The sequence below is a fragment of the Nansenia antarctica genome, assembly GCF_963989245.1.
Source record: "Nansenia antarctica genome assembly, chromosome: 4".
NCBI classification, from domain to species: domain Eukaryota; kingdom Metazoa; phylum Chordata; class Actinopteri; order Argentiniformes; family Microstomatidae; genus Nansenia; species Nansenia antarctica.
In genome coordinates this window covers 65,034,103-65,051,536 of record NC_137689.1, presented here as the reverse complement: position 1 = coordinate 65,051,536, position 17,434 = coordinate 65,034,103, and the positions used below count along the sequence as shown (strand labels likewise).

Here is a 17,434-nt window from a genome sequence, read left to right as displayed (position 1 = left end):
CTAGCCTAATTGTAATGCATGACATCATGGAATGAGGAATGGTATCAAATGTGTTTTTGATACCGCTCATCATTCCTTTACGTGCATTACAATCAGCTTGTTCTCTGATTTCAGCCTCCCCTGGTACACATGTTCACTTGAACCCACCTGAGACAATCATCAGCCCTAACCCTATGTGAAGTGTCAAATCTGTCTGGAGCTAAACCTCAAACGTTTCTAACTTCTCAAACCTTACGAACATAAATGGAATATGCACATTTTATCCATGATAAATTAGGCACTTACAGATCCAGCTAATATTCAAATGGTGCTCTGACAAGTAACAATATTGCCTATGTATGTGGCCCAAATACATAGGCTACAGTGTCCATTTCCACAACACTGGACGCACGGCTGCATCACTATAACTATGGTTATAAGAGAAATGACAGTGTAAGTGGCATGTCAAGGAGGGTAAGGAGTTGGTTAATAGTGCAAACAAGAGGCAACCAGGATATCACACACACACCCTCCTGTAACTCCAGCTGCGATGGCTGTCATCATGCAACCATTTAGCTACGCTAGTTAACAAGGTCTACTATTAGGATTAGGAAGATATAGCTAACTAGAATGTGAAACCAGAGTCAGGCTAAATACATGTACAGTATGATATGAGAGAAAAACATAAAACGGTTATTAATTGAGTTGGGCTAGCTGACTGGCTAGCTAACAGGGGGTATTTGCACCGGCCAGCTAGCTAACTAGGCTAGATAGCTACATCAGCTGACAGTTATAGCTAGCTAACCTGTCAAAAAGGTTCCTGTTCTCGTGTTTCACGGTCCTTGTTCTCCAGACTCCGCGGTCTTCTCCCAGACTATTGATCCTCTTATGCTTTAGGCTGGACAGTACAGCGATAATTGATGACGGTAAACAATAACCAAAACGAAGAAATTGATAGCACACAGACTAGTCTCTCTCTGCCACCATATTTCCACGTCGCCACAGAAGCGTTGCGTGATCGTGACGTGTGAGAGATGGGCGGGGCGTTAAACGTTACGTTGCCATTAGAAATGCTTCACATAGAAGGGACACAGTGCTAAAAAGGCTTTGCAAAAACTCGCCTTATACTGGGGTAGTCTTTGCTCCAGAATGTATTGCTAAGCCTATATGCAATGTTTACGTTCCACCTTACGACTGTCCGGACGATATTTCAACAATCTCTTTGCTGAAATCAAAGCTGCCAAAAAAGTGTCCATGGCAGAATCACTACTATCATACTCAGATCATTGTTAACATTGATTATTGTCAATCTCAATATGAATAGGAATATTCGCTACTACACTGATCAAGCACGTGCAAGGGACATTTCTCCTTCCCTAAACGGAACTAGAAAAGGTGGCCAGATAATGAGTTACCTGAGCCCTTATCTTATCATGTATACGTGAGAATTGTACCCCACTTTTAGATTACTGATTCCAGATAACAGTTGGAGAAAGTGCTCTGTGCTGTCACCTCTTAGCTGCACTGCTGTCTTCCATTTTTAGTTAACCGTTATGACCGTTATAACCGTTATAGTCACGCGAGTGATCATAAGTTAAAAATCTAAGAACTTCAAGTGAGTGTGACTAGATTAATGATGGGAATGCTTTTGAGTCGTTACCAACAGATCGGTGATCCTGGTGAGTCGACAATATACTTGCACTAAGTATTATTTTGTTTTACATACAAAAAGTGAAAGACGCCTAAAAATGGCTGTATTTTTGTTGTGATTCGGTGTTGTTTACAATGGGATGGGTGCTATTCCAGAGTTTGAACTTTATTTGTAGCTGTTTGTCCGTTATACATTATGGTATAATGTAGATCTATATAGGCTACTGTTAATCTATTTTCTGTATATCCGCTGATAGAAATATTTTGATTTTTGATCTTTTTTATCCGTACGCCTATGGAGAGAGTGAATAACTGTACACCTCACCTACCCGCCTGAACTTTGAATTTGCCATGAGCATTTAGCTAATGGTGGATATTTTTACTTTTTTACTCTTCTTTCGTATTGAGGACTCCACTTGACTAACAACCAGGTGTGGCAGGACGTTGATTTTATTACTATTACGTCCCACAAGGAGGATTTAATCAGACTGACATTCAATTGTTGATGTTATTCTGAATTTGATAGCATCCTACATTTCTCAGGCTGGCAACATTGCTATAGGCTTGACAAAGATGGTTATTGTCTACCTCCCCTTTTTATTTACATAATTCTTTAATTTCTATATGTATCTTTTGATAAAGTTGACCAGGTTTAATTTGCATGTATAACCTATGGCCACAAAAGTCGCAGGTTAAAGACTAGCTTTAGGTTGCACTGTATTCTATGTGCCTAATACACATAACTCTGCTGAGCTCTTTTTTGTTGTTTTTGTTACCTATGGTAAAAGTCGTAAGTACCATTGAAGGGAATGGCTCCTGTTGGAGTCAGCACGGTTGTTTCCATCATTTGGGGATGGGAACACTTGATGTGCGGGGGGAGGGGGGTTGGATGGTTTGTGTTTGTTTTATGGTAGGCTACTCTTTTACTTTTGTATACTTTTTCTTTTTGCTCTGACCTATATTTTAAAATGCACTTCTCTAGGTCCACTACACAGTTGCTCAGGCTGACACCCTCCTCTAATGGGAATACTATTATATACTCTGCAACCACTATCATACACTCTGCCTATCTCACTAACAACATACAATGACTAGTACTAAGGTCTCGATAAGATCAGGGAACACGGTCAGATTCTTCTCATGGAATGTTGGGGGAATAAATGGGCCAGTTAAAAGGGCTAGGGTCTTCTCCCATATTAAGAAATTGAAAGGTGACGTTATATTTCTCCAAGAAACGCTTTTACGTACCACTGACCAAATGAGACTCTCTCTAGAGTCTAGACCATGGATTGGTCAGATTTTTCATTCTAAATTTGAAATTAAAACATGGGGGGGCAGCCATACTGATTGGCAAGAAAGTACAGTTCACTCCCACTAAGACTATTTCAGATCCCAATGGTCGCTACAGTAACTGGATCACTATATCAGACCCCAGTGGTCCTTGTGAGTGTGTATGCACCAAACTGGGATGATGTTAAGTTTATAAAAAATCTTCTGTCTTCGCTCCCTAACTTGAACACGCACCACTTGATACTGGGAGGAGATATTAACTGTGTAATAGACCCCCCCCCTGGATAGATCTAGCACAAGGACTGCTGTGCCCTCAAAGATGTCTCAAACCTTATCCACTTTTATAAGTAATAATGGCTACATAGACCCGTGGAGATTCCTGTATCCTAAAGATAAGCAGTTTTCTTTTTTCTCACATGTCCATCACTCCTATACACGCATTGATTATTTTTTCTTTGATAAGGCCCTATTACCAGGGGTGCACATAACTTTTTGGGGCCAGTGCTCAGAGGAGCACCTAGGGATGCTGCTTGTCTGTTCTTTAAACACACTGAAATAAACGGACATCTCTTTAAGCACTGCTCTGTTCTGTAAACACTGAAATCAACTTTTCAACAAAAAGTTACAGCCTAAGCATGTATTTATGCTACAAGCTTAATCGTCATCATCACTGCTCTCTTGACTGCTGTAAATTATCACTGTCCTCAATTTCAACCATGGTAGAGGATGTTTTTTTTGTGATCAACTTTTTTATTTTTTTATTTTTTTGGGTGCGCAAAAGCGCCATCATGCGGCTGATCTGCCGCGCAGCATGCATTTTGGCGACGCATGCGCACTGGCGCACCAGTTATGTGCACCCCTGCCTATTACCGTCTCTGTCCTCAGCCAGCTATTCTGTATAACCATCTCAGATCATGCCCCTGTCATTTTTGAACTTATTTTTAAATCTAAACCCAAAGAAGCACGTGTCTGGAGACTGGATTCTACTTTACTAGCAACGGCTGAATTTTGCAATATTATATCTAAAACTATTGATGTATTTAGCTGGATACTACTAGCCTATTTACTTCTTTCCACACAAAGTTTGGCGAAACAACATCAAGGACCAATAAATTGCCGTTTAATATCTTTATTTGCCACGGATAACTTAAACCAAAACGATATTGTGTGTGTGTGTGTGTGTGTGTGTGTGTGTGTGTGTGTGTGTGTGCGTGCGTGCGTGTGTGCGTGTGTGCGTGTGTGTGTGTGCGTGTGTGTGTGTGTGTGTGTGTGTGTGTGTGTGCGTGCGTGCGTGTGCGTGCGTGCGCGTGCGTGCGTGCGTGTGTGTGTGTGTGTGTGTGTGTGTGTGTGTGTGTGTGTGTGTGTGTGTGTGTGTGTGTGTGCGTGTGTGTGTGTGTGTGTGTGTGTGTGTGTGAGAGAGAGAAACAAAGAGAGAGCGCTTTTGGCATCAGAAGGTTTTTGTAGGTAGCCTACTTCTCTAAAGAGCATTATTACTGTAACTTAGTTGGCACTGTATCTCGGATGTGATGCTGCTGTTGCTGCAGTGTGAACTATTGATGGGGATAGGCCCTAGACCTAATGGATTTAAAGATGTAAAAAAAAAAATGGAGCTCCTGAGACCAGGCTGGGCTGCAGACAAAACTCAGACGGATGACGTCATAATCACAACAGTCGAGAACTCGAGATGACATAATAACGTCACAATCAAATGTGGGTTTATAAAAGACGATCGAGCCAGTTTGATGTCAGTATCACGAGGATCAACACGCTATCACACGGTAAGCGCCTGTGGACGTTAGCGAGCGCTGACTCCGCTAGCTCGTTTATTGAAAGTGATCAAAAGTGTATGCCAACAGAGATTCTTATATAAAGAAGCTTTTGCTTTACAACCCGACGTCCTAGCCATATTTTTTGAAGGTAGAAATACGAAAAGGATAATGGCTTTTTGGCCATACCTGTCAACCCTCCCGTTTTTCCCGGGATTCTCCCGTATTTTACCTTTATTTCCCGCTGTGCTCTCGTTTAAATATTTTCCCGTAAATCTCCCGTATTTTTCACCTATAATATAATATAATTTAACACTTAATTGTTTGACGTTGGCGCATGCGCACAATCGTTATATCCATGTGGGAGTTGACTTGTTTCCTCTTGTTACTTGGGCTGCGTTCGTAATTTTGCTCTGAGAGCGCCGGAACGCACACTAGGTGCGACGTCATAAAGGGACCAAGTAATTTGATTGGACAAGAGGCATTCCATGAGTGGTGATCAGATTTTCAGAGCGTATTTACGAACGCAGCCTCGGTTATCTCCGTTTTGAAATGATCGCTGGTAGCTTTGCGCCGCTCTTTTCCCATTGACATCATGGTGTCAAGTAATGTATAAATAAATGTGCTGAATTGATATGCCCTTTTGTGTTTTCATGTATATATGCAGGGATGTTCAAAGTATTTTACTTTCAACCAGGTATCTGATTCTGATCACCTGTAGTCACTTACTTAATCATAGGAACTAGTTAACCCAATTCTTGTTGCACGCCCGGGGGCGTGCGGGGGATATCCCTTATTTTCGGGAAAATATCCCTTATTTTCAAATCCCAATGTTGACAGGTATGTTTTTGGCACGTTGCCCCTGCAACTGATGCTTCAATCACAATGTCACAGCGCAATATCAACGTCAGTCACTTTTGAAGTTCAAACAGCCTCACAGTCATCCATGAACTCATAGGGGACAAGTCATTCTATAATAATAATATATAAATATAAAATAAGTAATTTCACATTCTCTTCCTTGTTCAGTTGTTTGTAGAAAGTTGCAGAAATGCCAAAAAACAAGAAGGAGAGCCAGGGAGAGATGGAGAGCCAGGGAGAGATGGAGAGCCAGGGAGAGATGGAGAGCCAGGGAGAAGATGGCTTCAATGTCCACATGGTCCAGTCTGGGCAGCTGGAGAATGAGTGTGAGGATGAGGACATGGCGTTCTCCAAGTCTCTGACGTCATCCCCCCTCAGGGCCCCCGGGGACGACAACAAGGCCCATAGAGCAGCCAGCCCGGAGGACCAACCCGGAGGTGTGTGTGTGTGTGTGTGTGTGTGTGTGTGTGTGTGTGTGTGCGTGTGTGTGTGTGTGTGTGTGTGTGTGTGTGCGCGCTGAGTAGAGATCAACGTGAGTCTTGTGTGTAAATTACCGGAGAGTCTTGAATTACAGATTTGCGCTTTAAAAATGTGCCTTGACAAGTAAAAGTCTACGGGCTTGACGGCCTGCCTGTATTAATAGAGTGTTTTAACTTTTTAGGTTAAATTATTCACTTTAATTGGTCCCAGAAGGCCTTGCGGCAAGACGTCATAGAAGTTGACAGTTTAGTTTGTTGGTTTTTGAGAAATGCAAATTGTAACGTCCAGAATTAAAGTGAACATCCAATAACTCGTTTATTGTTTGAAAGTGCTCAAAAGTGTATGCCAACAGATTTTTTTATATAAAGAAGCTTTTGCTTTATAACCCGACGTCCTAGCCATCATTTAGGAAGGTAGAAATACAACAAGGATACAGATTTTTGGCACGTTGGCACGTTACTTACTTACTTACTTACTTACTTACAACTGATGCTTCGATCACAATGTCGCGCAATATCTATACGTCAGTCACTTTTGAAGTTCAAACAGCCTCACAGTCATCCATGAACTCATAGGGGACAAGTCATTCTATAATAATAATACATAAATATAAAATACGTAATTTCATATTCTCTTCCTTCCGTTTCTTATATCGTAGTCATGAGCAGGAGCACTCAGAGGAAGCTGGAGGAGAAGAGGGAGAAATGGAGGGCCGTGGTGGAGACCAAGTGGAGGGCCGTGGCCAAGGACTCTGAGCTGGAGGCCGAGGACTCTGAGCTGGAGGCCAAGGACTCTGAGCTGGAGGCGGAGAAGGAGAAATGCAGGGCCGTGGTGGAGGCCAAGGACTCTGAGCTGGAGGCGGAGAAGGCCAGGAGCACTCAGAGGAAGCTGGAGGAGAAGAGGGAGAAATGGAGGGCCGTGGTGGAGGCCAAGTGGAGGGCCGTGGCCAAGGACTCTGAGCTGGAGGCCAAGGACTCTGAGCTGGAGGCCAAGGACTCTGAGCTGGAGTCCAAGGACTCTGAGCTGGAGGCGGAGAAGGCCACGAGCACTCAGAGGAAGCTGGAGGAGAAGAGGGAGAAATGGAGGGCCGTGGTGGAGACCAAGTGGAGGGCCGTGGCCAAGGACTCTGAGCTGGAGGCCAAGGACTCTGAGCTGGAGGCGGAGAAGGCCAGCAGCGCTCTGGCAAAGGCGGAGTTGGAGAGAGCGAGGGAGGAGGTGGAGGAGGGCCGACAGAGAGAGAAAGGCCTCCCCCAAAAGCTCCACGATATGGAGCAAGAAAAGAGGAGCCTCGTCTGTGACAATTCCGACCTGGAGAAGGAGAGGAGCCAGGCCCTCGGTGAGTTCTGCTACTTTCTTCGGAAGCACTTGGTTTTGTTTGAGCTCTGCTATTTCAACAGTTTCAACGTTAGGTGTCATAACAGGGCAGCTGAATTCAAGTTTGGTTTCTTGGATGAAAACACGAAACTTTCCAGGCTTGTCGACTTGGTCGGAAGCAGTGGCCTTTTTTGGGGCGGCATGATAGCTAGCTACTGAATGTTTTCTTCTCAATAATCGGGTTTTCACGTTCGCAAGCGCTCAACGATCATATTCTGCTGTTGCACAATATTCTACTGCGCCCCATAGTGTCTTGGTGGTAAAGTGCAGGCAGTCAAAGGCATACTGTCATTCACAGGAGATTAATGCTGGTGCGCGTAGTTCTTTTGGAAAACGTGTTTATTTTAGAATATTTCTCATATAAATAAATATAAATAATACTCATTACATTGACATTTTTGATCAAATAATGGTTGTGGTAATGTATTATTAGCGACCCCCACAGATGTATGATTTTACTGCTTTCATGGAAGCTCAGACCTTCCTTATGGGAGCTCAGCTCCCATTGGCTCCCACATAACTCGAACCCTGCTGTACATGCTTCAACTCCAAATGAATGGAAAAGATAGGCACCATATAATTCTGTTTGGATCGACAATCGGTAACTCTGTAACTGTTTTTGAGAAATGCAAATTGTAACGTCCAGAATTAAAGTGAACATCCAATAACTCGTTTATTGTTTGAAAGTGCTCAAAAGTGTATGCCAACAGATTTTTTTATATAAAGAAGCTTTTGCTTTATAACCCGACGTCCTAGCCATCATTTAGGAAGGTAGAAATACAACAAGGATACAGATTTTTGGCACGTTGGCACGTTACTTACTTACTTACTTACTTACTTACTTGGCACGTTACTTACTTACTTACTTACTTACTTACTTACTTACTTACAACTGATGCTTCGATCACAATGTCGCGCAATATCTATACGTCAGTCACTTTTGAAGTTCAAACAGCCTCACAGTCATCCATGAACTCATAGGGGACAAGTCATTCTATAATAATAATATATAAATATAAAATACGTAATTTCATATTCTCTTCCTTCCGTTTCTTATATCGTAGTCATGAGCAGGAGCACTCAGAGGAAGCTGGAGGAGAAGAGGGAGAAATGGAGGGCCGTGGTGGAGACCAAGTGGAGGGCCGTGGCCAAGGACTCTGAGCTGGAGGCCAAGGACTCTGAGCTGGGGGCCAAGGACTCTGAGCTGGAGGCAGAGAAGGAGAAATGCAGGGCCGTGGTGGAGGCCAAGGACTCTGAGCTGGAGGCCAAGGACTCTGAGCTGGAGTCCAAGGACTCTGAGCTGGAGGCGGAGAAGGCCAGGAGCACTCAGAGGAAGCTGGAGGAGAAGAGGGAGAAATGGAGGGCCGTGGTGGAGGCCAAGTGGAGGGCCGTGGCCAAGGACTCTGAGCTGGAGGCCAAGGACTCTGAGCTGGAGGCCAAGGACTCTGAGCTGGAGGCGGAGAAGGCCAGCAGCGCTCTGGCAAAGGCGGAGTTGGAGAGAGCGAGGGAGGAGGTGGAGGAGGGCCGACAGAGAGAGAAAGGCCTCCTCCAAAAGCTCCACGATATGGAGCAAGAAAAGAGGAGCCTCCTCAACAAGAGTCTGCAGAGGGAGGCCCTGGAGGACAAGGACTCTGAGCTGGAGGAGGAGAAGGAGAAATGCAAGGACCTTAAGAAGAGCTCCAACACTGATGCAGGTGAGAGGGTTTTCTGTTGACTTCTCCCTGTAGAATGTTGATTATTTGAAGACTTGTTTGATGAGAAGAAAACATTTCTTTCATTCCATTAAACATCCAATCACAGACAATGATAATGACTTGAACATCATTCCAATATCCACATCCTAACATTCATTATGAATGCAAGGCTGGGAAATGACTCCATCATGGTATGCTAGTGTGGATATTGTAACACAACCATTGATTGTCTTAATGTACTACAGACTATATGTCATAGGTGGCAATAAAACCCCAGAATCCTCTCTGTTTGGTTCTTTTAGCTCCTGTGATGTCCTCCGCTTCCGGAACGAAGTGTGAGGACAGAATGAAGCTGCTGGCGGAGGAAGGTGTGGTTGGTGCCCGGAGGAAGGTGTGGTTGGTGGACTCCTTCCCCATCCTGATGACCTTCAGTCAGGTGCCACCTATCATGAACAATGTTGGAAGGGCAAGCTTGTCTTATTATGGCCCTTGGTCTTGGAATGACCTACAGACTACTTTTAAATTAGAGGCCCTTATTTCCATAAGTATCTTCAAGCGTAGATTAAAGGATGTGGTCACCGCTCGCTGTACCTGCTTTGGTTAGACTTCTCAATGTTTTAAATCACCTTGTAAATACCCCTACCATTGTTTGTCTATTGTATTGTTGCCACTGTCTTATGTCCTGTCTTGTTATCTGAACTGTTTTTTAAGCTACTATTTTGACCCTGTCTTGGCCAGGTCTCTCTTGTAAAAGAGGTTTTAATCTCAATGTGACTTCCTGGTAAAATAAAGGTAAAAAAATAAATAAAAATCAGCCGACCAGAGACTCCAGCCACGAGAGCCTGCCGTCCACCAGCTCTTCAGAGATCTACAACACACTGTTCTCCAGGAAATGTAATGTAAAGGTAAAGTCTTACCAGTTTATCGTAAAACAACAGACAAGCTATGCATTGTTGTTGTAGGAATACTGGGGTTTTAAGAGATATGTTCTGTCATTGATTCTTCTTCTGTAACAACTGATATAGTGCAAGAGGACCAACCAGGCTGGTGTCCAGCCTCCAGCTGAAGGACAGCTGGTTGCCCACGACGATGGACACAGCAGAGGTAAGTCAACATGTAGAACATAGACCAAGGACATACTAACCAAACTAATGAAGTATTCTATTCTGTAGCTAAGGCCTGGTGAAGCTCATATGAACTCTCTCTCCTCTCTCTAGCGGCCAGCCCAGTGACAGCTGAGACGACGCCTTGTGAGGAGAGCGGAGCTTCAAAGAAACAGAAGCGTTCCCTTCTCCAGAGGATGCTGTGCTGCTGTCCAGGCAGACGGCCTCCGTCCCCCCAGTAACCGTCTTCACGACGATGGAAACAGCAGAGGTAAGTCAACACATAGAACACATAGACCAAGGACATACTAACTAAACTAATAAAGTATTCTATTCTGTAGCTATAGGCCTGGTGAAGCTCATATGAACTCTCTCTCCTGTCTCTAGCGCCCGTCCTCCAGAGGACGCTCACAACTGCAAACAGCCTTGGCCGGAGCTGCTGTCCACCGTGAATAAAAAATAATTTGGTTGTCATTCCTTTTGCTTGTGCATTTTTCATATCTTATGAACTTGTTATGCTGAAGATTGTGTAACTAGATAAGTGATCTTAAATATCATAGCTAGAAGCAACTGCGATTACAGCAACAAATATAGTAGCTAAGCATGTTTACAGCTATGTCTGAGGCAATATCCCAATAGAAATGTAATCATAACAAGAATCATATACAAGAATCATATACAAGAATCATAACAAGAATCATGTACAAGACATATAATGAATCATTAGAAATATACATATATATGAGCTAGAAATGGTATGCCTACTGAAGAAAGATGGTCATCCATTCTCCCTCCCTCCCTCCCTGATACTAAACAACAAAGTAATTACTATTAACGTGATTATTACTATACATTTATTAACTTTAACTTTATGAAGCAGTTTAATTGGAGTTGTGTTAGCCACATAAAGAAAATACATATCTAGAACTGAATTATGAAGGTTACTATGGGATTAGGTTAGAGAGAGAGAAGGGATGAGGATTGTGTTACAAGCAATATCCCCCTACCTGGTCGTACTTGAGCACTTTATCACTTTATCACTTTATCTTGCACTTATTGAGCCTGCACTGTTTTATCTATTTATCTGTTTTATCTATTAAACATCTTATTGAATGTTTTCTGTCTGCCCTAACTAAGCTGTTTGACAACAAAATTTCCCCATTGGGGACAATAAAGGTTTTCATTCATTCATTCATTCATACCCTTAAATGTCCACTAGATGGCAGGCATGTATCAGCATAAAGCAGGGGTCTCCAACCTTTTTTCATCTGAGAGCTACTTTGAAAAAATGTAAGTGGCCGAGCGCTACTCATATCTTATTACTTACATTCATTCACATAACGAATTATTTTGTCTTTTTGTGTCTTTCAAAAAATATTGTGCATGTGTGTAATAAGTGTGTTGACTCATTCCTACACTTAGTGAGATGACTGTCACTGCATGGAGTCTACTACAGTTGTGTATGCTGGAGTGTATCCATTTAGGTTTGTTTATTTGTTTATTTGTTTATTTAAAAGGATCCCCATTAGCTTATGCCGTAGCAGTTTGCTAATCTTCCTGGGGTCCACATATAATCAACAGACAAACACCTAATACATTAATACAACATATAATACATTAAAGGGACAATGCGTGACCCTCCGCGACATCCACACACTATCCCCCCGATACAGTAGTAAATACAACAAAATAAACTAAAATAAATAAAAATTTACAAAAAGGGCAAATATTATTAATCCATTAAAATATAAAGACCTATAAAGACATGATCCTAACGCAGTCATCTCTTCTATGAAAAAAGGAATCAACCAAAATAAACAAAGTGAAATAAAACAGCTACCTGTCATCAGCCACTTAATAGGTGCCTCTTCAGTCTCTTTTTGAATAACCTTTTACTTTTTTCTTGGCGGATATCAAGAGGTAATCCATTCCAAATTGTACTAGCTCTATAAAGCACTGTTCTTTTCAAAAAAAAATGTTCTTGGGTGGGCTTTCATAATGTCACCATTGCCGGCCTTCCTGGTATTATGGCTATGAACAGTATTACAAAATACGATGTGATCTTGCAGGAACTCAGGTTTGTGTGTTCGCAGTGTATTGCTAAGAAATGTCACTGTGCCTGAGGCTAGCCTTTTCTCCACATTAAGCCACGATAGGCTAGACTGCATTTTATGAATGCTAGTTCTAGAAGAGCAACCCAGAACGAGCCTAGCAGCCCTGTTCTGAGCTACTTGTAATCTAGATAGTTCTGTTTTTGAGGCCGAGGCCCACACCACTGAGCAGTAATCCAGGTGAGTTAAAACTAGTGATCTACAGACTTGTTCCAGGATATGAGATGGTACATATGGTGCACATTGTCTTGTGATGTGAATGCCAACACCCATTTTCTGAATGATTCTGTTTATATGCTCTGACCATGACAGGTTTTTATCAATGACCAAACCAAGTAACTTTACTTTCTTCACTTGTTCGATGGGTTCCTTGGCTATATATAGATTCAATTTAGGCATAGAAGCCAGTTTGTGCCTAGACCCAAAAACAATACTCTGAGTTTTGGATATATTCAAAACAAGCTTGTTCAATGTAATCCATTCATGCACCATTTCTAATTCTTTTGAAAGAACTTGATTGAGTTCGTTATACGTATTTGCTGCATAATAAATTGTAGAGTCATCGGCATACATCACAATACAATAACTTTTTATAGCATAAGGCAAATCATTAGTGAAAATAGAGAAGAGGAGTGGTCCAAGACAACTTCCTTGAGGCACACCACAAGCTAATTTGCTACTATTCGATAAGCTGCCATTATAGTACACTCTCTGTGTTCTTGCAAAGAGATAGCTTTTAATTAGGGTAATGGCAGGAGGTGTGAACCTGTAACACGTGAGCTTTCTAATTAACAGCTCATGATCAATGACGTCAAAAGCAGCACTGAAGTCTAGCAACACTGCAGCCACTACCTTTGAGTTATCAATTTCTCCTAACCAGTCATCGGTCAACTGTGTGAGCGCAGTTGAGGTAGAATGGCCTTGCCTGTACGCATGTTGGTATTTGGTGGTTAGTCCATTTGACGTGAAATAGTCCTGAATCTGAACATAAATAATCCTTTCCATGACTTTGCTGAGTACAGGAAGAATACTTATAGGACGACTGTTAGGTCCACTGAAAGTTGTTCTACTATCCTAGGTTCACTCTTATAGAGTCATTTAAATGGTCATCTGTCAGGCTTGTTCAGAATGTAGATTTCATTACATTCATATCAGAAAAAGCTGATTCGCAAAGGTATGTAGACAAATAAAGCAAATACTTTCAGGGCTGCTTGGTGAATATTCTTATAGTTTTCTGGGTCTACCAGGCTCCAGAAATGTTGTGAAAGTTGTTGCGATTGTAGCTGGACATTATTCTGGAGATTTAACCTCCATCTCCATTTCTACAGGTTTGACACTGAACAGTTCATCTATCTGCTCTCAGTGTTTCCCCTAGGTTTGCTGCCTTGGGGGGGTGGCATGGACTGTGAAAATTACTTTTTATTTGAGCTATTTTGCATTTACCTCATCTCGTTGAGCCTAGTTTTCAAATCGGTTTCCATGGCGTTCATACTGTAATGAAAATGTTTTCAATAACTGATCTTGATTTCACCACGTACATGACTATATGACGATGGCCTACCTTCAGACAATCATTATTTACACAGTATCTAATTTTCACATCATCAAATAAAATCAAAATAATCATTAAATTCTGCATTTATATATGTCTTCACTCTGTAACAGTTTTCATAATCCCTCTCAAATACAGAATTACATTACAGTGTTTTTGTCCATGTATTCTGTGTAATTATTGGAGGTGTGCCATGGTATGTAAGTTGAAAACCCCCACCTGTTCTGTGTTTTCTCACAGTTTGTACATCCCCAGGATGGCAGGAAGTTTGATAAAAATGAACTCTTGCTATATGAAAATAGAGATGTCGATATTAAATATACAATGATTAACGGCTTCTCAGAGCCACGACATTGATCATGCACCGAGCACACAGGTCAGTGATACCCCATCCCCAATCTCTGCTTTCCAGTTACCTGATGTAGTGAGCCAGATGAGTGACATAATTAGAGATGTTGGTCTACAGCTGGCAGATAGCATACTTGCACGCCTTGACTCAACGCTACCCCCTCTTAGCACTGCACATGCACAGACCAAGCCCACTGATACATCCACCCAGAGTCTAGACCTGTCCCAAGTCCAGTTGGTACCTCACAGGAGGGTGAAGGAGCCTCCAACGTTCAGAGGGGATGATAAGGACGCAGTGAATGTGCGTGAGTGGGAAGACATAATGAGGAGTTATGTGAAGAAGGCGAACATCAGAGCAGATCAGCAGGCGGAAGAAATATTCACCCATCTCAGGGGCAGGGCTAAGGATGTAGTGAAGTATGGGACGAGGAGCAGTGGCATTAATGTCGCTGAAAACCCGGAGGCCATCTATGGTCTTCTACGTAAGCATTTTGCTGCTGTTCCCTGTTCACCTATCCCCCTAGCCGACTTCTACACCACGCTGCCGAAGAGTGGTGAGGATGCGTATGACTACTGGCTACGCCTCAATCAAGCTGCAGATGTTGCCACTGATCGCCTCAAAGAACAAGGTAAAACACTTGAGTGCCCTCTCCTGGAGGTGACACGTATGTTCATCAGGAACTGTCCATCCAAAGGGCTTGCCATGACTTTCAGATCAGAGAGGTCCAAGATGTACTTGACGAGTTCCACACTCAGGTGTGCTCGAACGGTGCTGCCGCAGCCGTGAGTAAAAGGCCCAGTGAGGGTGTGCTAGTGAACAGAGTTGAGATGTCAGGCACTGATATGTGTTCACCTGAAAAGCAGGATACTCGCCCAGACAAGGGGGCAGAGGCCTTTGAACGTATCATCTCAATGCTAGAGAAAGTCCTATTGGAGAAGTCTGCTCCTGCTAAGGACATGTCAAACAAGCAGTATAGACCCAGCCCCCCCAGGATTGAGGGTCTGAATAACCTGCCGTGTGCTGTGTGTGGCGACGCTAGACACTCTGCTTGGACTCACTGCCGTGACCAGAGGCTCTGCTTCCAGTGCCATTCGCCTGGACACCCCAGATTCAAGTGTCCGATGCAGGGGCGTGCCCAGTCGGCGCAGCAGGGAAACTTATAGATCTGCATTCAAGGGAGGACAGTGCAGATCCTGTTGATATCTCTCCCAATGATGATATGGCTGATTGTGAGTCAACATACAAGTCATTCATCTCCAGGGCGCCTTCGAACAAGACTGTAGTATTTCAAGGTCTACACAGAGTCCAAAGGTCTGATAGTTTATTCTACACCACTGTCTCCGCTGCAGATGTCTCTCTTGATCTGATGATAGACAGTGGTTCTATGGCATGCACGCTTAGCGAGGCTGCGGAGGCGCGTCTCTTGCAGCGTAACCCTGATCTGAGAGGATGCCCCGCTGATGATGTCATCATCATAGGATGTGGTGGTCACCGAGTTGTACCTAAGGCAATATACAATGTCGATGTGGTGGAGTATGACTGCAAGATGGTCATCCCAATGCTTGTGGTGCCTGGACAGACCGATGACATGATACTAGGCAGTAATGCCATCAAGAAAATCCTAGAGTTGATGAGGAAGACTGACAGCTATTGGCGGCTGATATCTGAACATGGTGGTGGCAGTGATGGGGACTGTCATCACTTCTTGTCTCTCCTTTCCAATACAGAGAGATGGAGGGGTGAGACAGTGCCTGAGAAGGTTGGCACACTGAAGCTACAACAGTGTGTGATGCTACAGCCAAATAGTGAGCATCTTGTATGGGGCAGACTCCCTGTGTCGGCACCTATATCAGAGGGCAGTACGGTGGTTGTGGAACCAACTCAGTCCAGATGCAGACCGAATAAAGTTCTGGTTGGCAGAGTTGTTACGCCGATGTGGGGCGACCGATGGCTGCCTATGAAGGTTGTGAATCCCACCGGTGAGCCGGTAGTGCTGAAGCGAAACACCAAATTGGCGGACGTGTTTCCCTGCATTGCCGCTGAAGATCTGTCCCCACCCGACCACATTCAGTCTTCCCCACAATCCGTGACTGGTGATTCTGTAGCAAGGCCCAAAGAAGACATCAGAAAGGCACTGGAGGAACTTGGTCTACGCGACCTAGACTTGGACGCGTGTGAAGTCTCTGACCTGTGGAGAGAGAAGCTTTGTCAGCTTGTTGTGAAATACGAGTCAATCTTTTCACGCCACAAGTTGGACTGTGGTGGGGCGTCTGACTTCGTGCACAAGATACATCTGGTGGACGAGAGGCCATTTCGCCTGCCCTACCGCAGAGTGCCACCGAACCACTACGAGAAGCTGAGGTCTGCCATCAACGACATGGAGGAGAAGGGTATAATTCGTAAGTCCAACAGCGAATATGCCTCGCCCTTGGTTCTTGTGTGGAAGAAGGATGGAGGGTTGCGCATCTGTACGGACTTCAGATGGCTTAATGCGAGGACAACGAAAGACGCACATCCGCTGCCTCATCAGGCTGACGCGCTGGCTGCACTAGGTGGTAATGCCTACTTCTCCACAATGGACCTTACCTCTGGTTTCTACAACGTGCCTTTACATGAGGACCACAAGAAATACACTGCGTTCTCCTCTCCCTTTGGCCTGCATGAATATAACCGGATGCCTCAAGGGTTGTCCAACAGCCCGGCTACATTCATGCGGATGATGCTCTCGATCTTTGGGGATCAGAATTTCACCAGTCTATTGTGCTACCTAGACGATGTTATGGTCTTCGCTCCTACAGAACAGCTGGCACTCGAGCGTCTAGAGATGGTTTTCTCTCGTTTAAAGTACAACAATCTCAAATTGGCTCCAAAGAAGTGCTACCTTCTGCGGAAATCAGTACGGTTTCTCGGCCATATCATCAATGAGTCAGGAGTGCAGACGGACCCTGGAAAGGTTGAAGCCATTAGCCAAGTACAGGTATCCGATCTGATGGACAGTGATGGGGTGTCTCCTTCACAGAAGAAGATTAGGTCCTTCTTGGGCATGATGCTTTACTATCAGCACTTCATTGAAGATTGTTCCTCTAAGGCCAGACCCCTATTCAAGCTTCTCTCTGGACAGAACGCTGGAGAAAAGGAACGCAGAGGGAGAAAACCAGTGAAGAAATGTCACAATCTTGTAAAGCTCAAACCAGCTGACTGGACGCCCGAGTGTAGGGATGCTTT

At 43.8% G+C, this 17,434-nt stretch overlaps 1 protein-coding gene across 1 annotated transcript in view; it reads right to left on the bottom strand.

Moving 5' to 3' along the window:
- The window catches only part of dym (dymeclin), a 77,814-nt gene extending 76,932 nt beyond the window's left edge, over window positions 1-882 (bottom strand). Inside the window, exon 1 of the mRNA XM_080530316.1 lies at window positions 785-882. The gene's annotated coding sequence lies outside the window, so the exon portion shown is untranslated. The remainder of the gene's footprint in view (window positions 1-784) is intronic.
- Window positions 883-17,434: the final 16,552 nt, after the last annotated feature.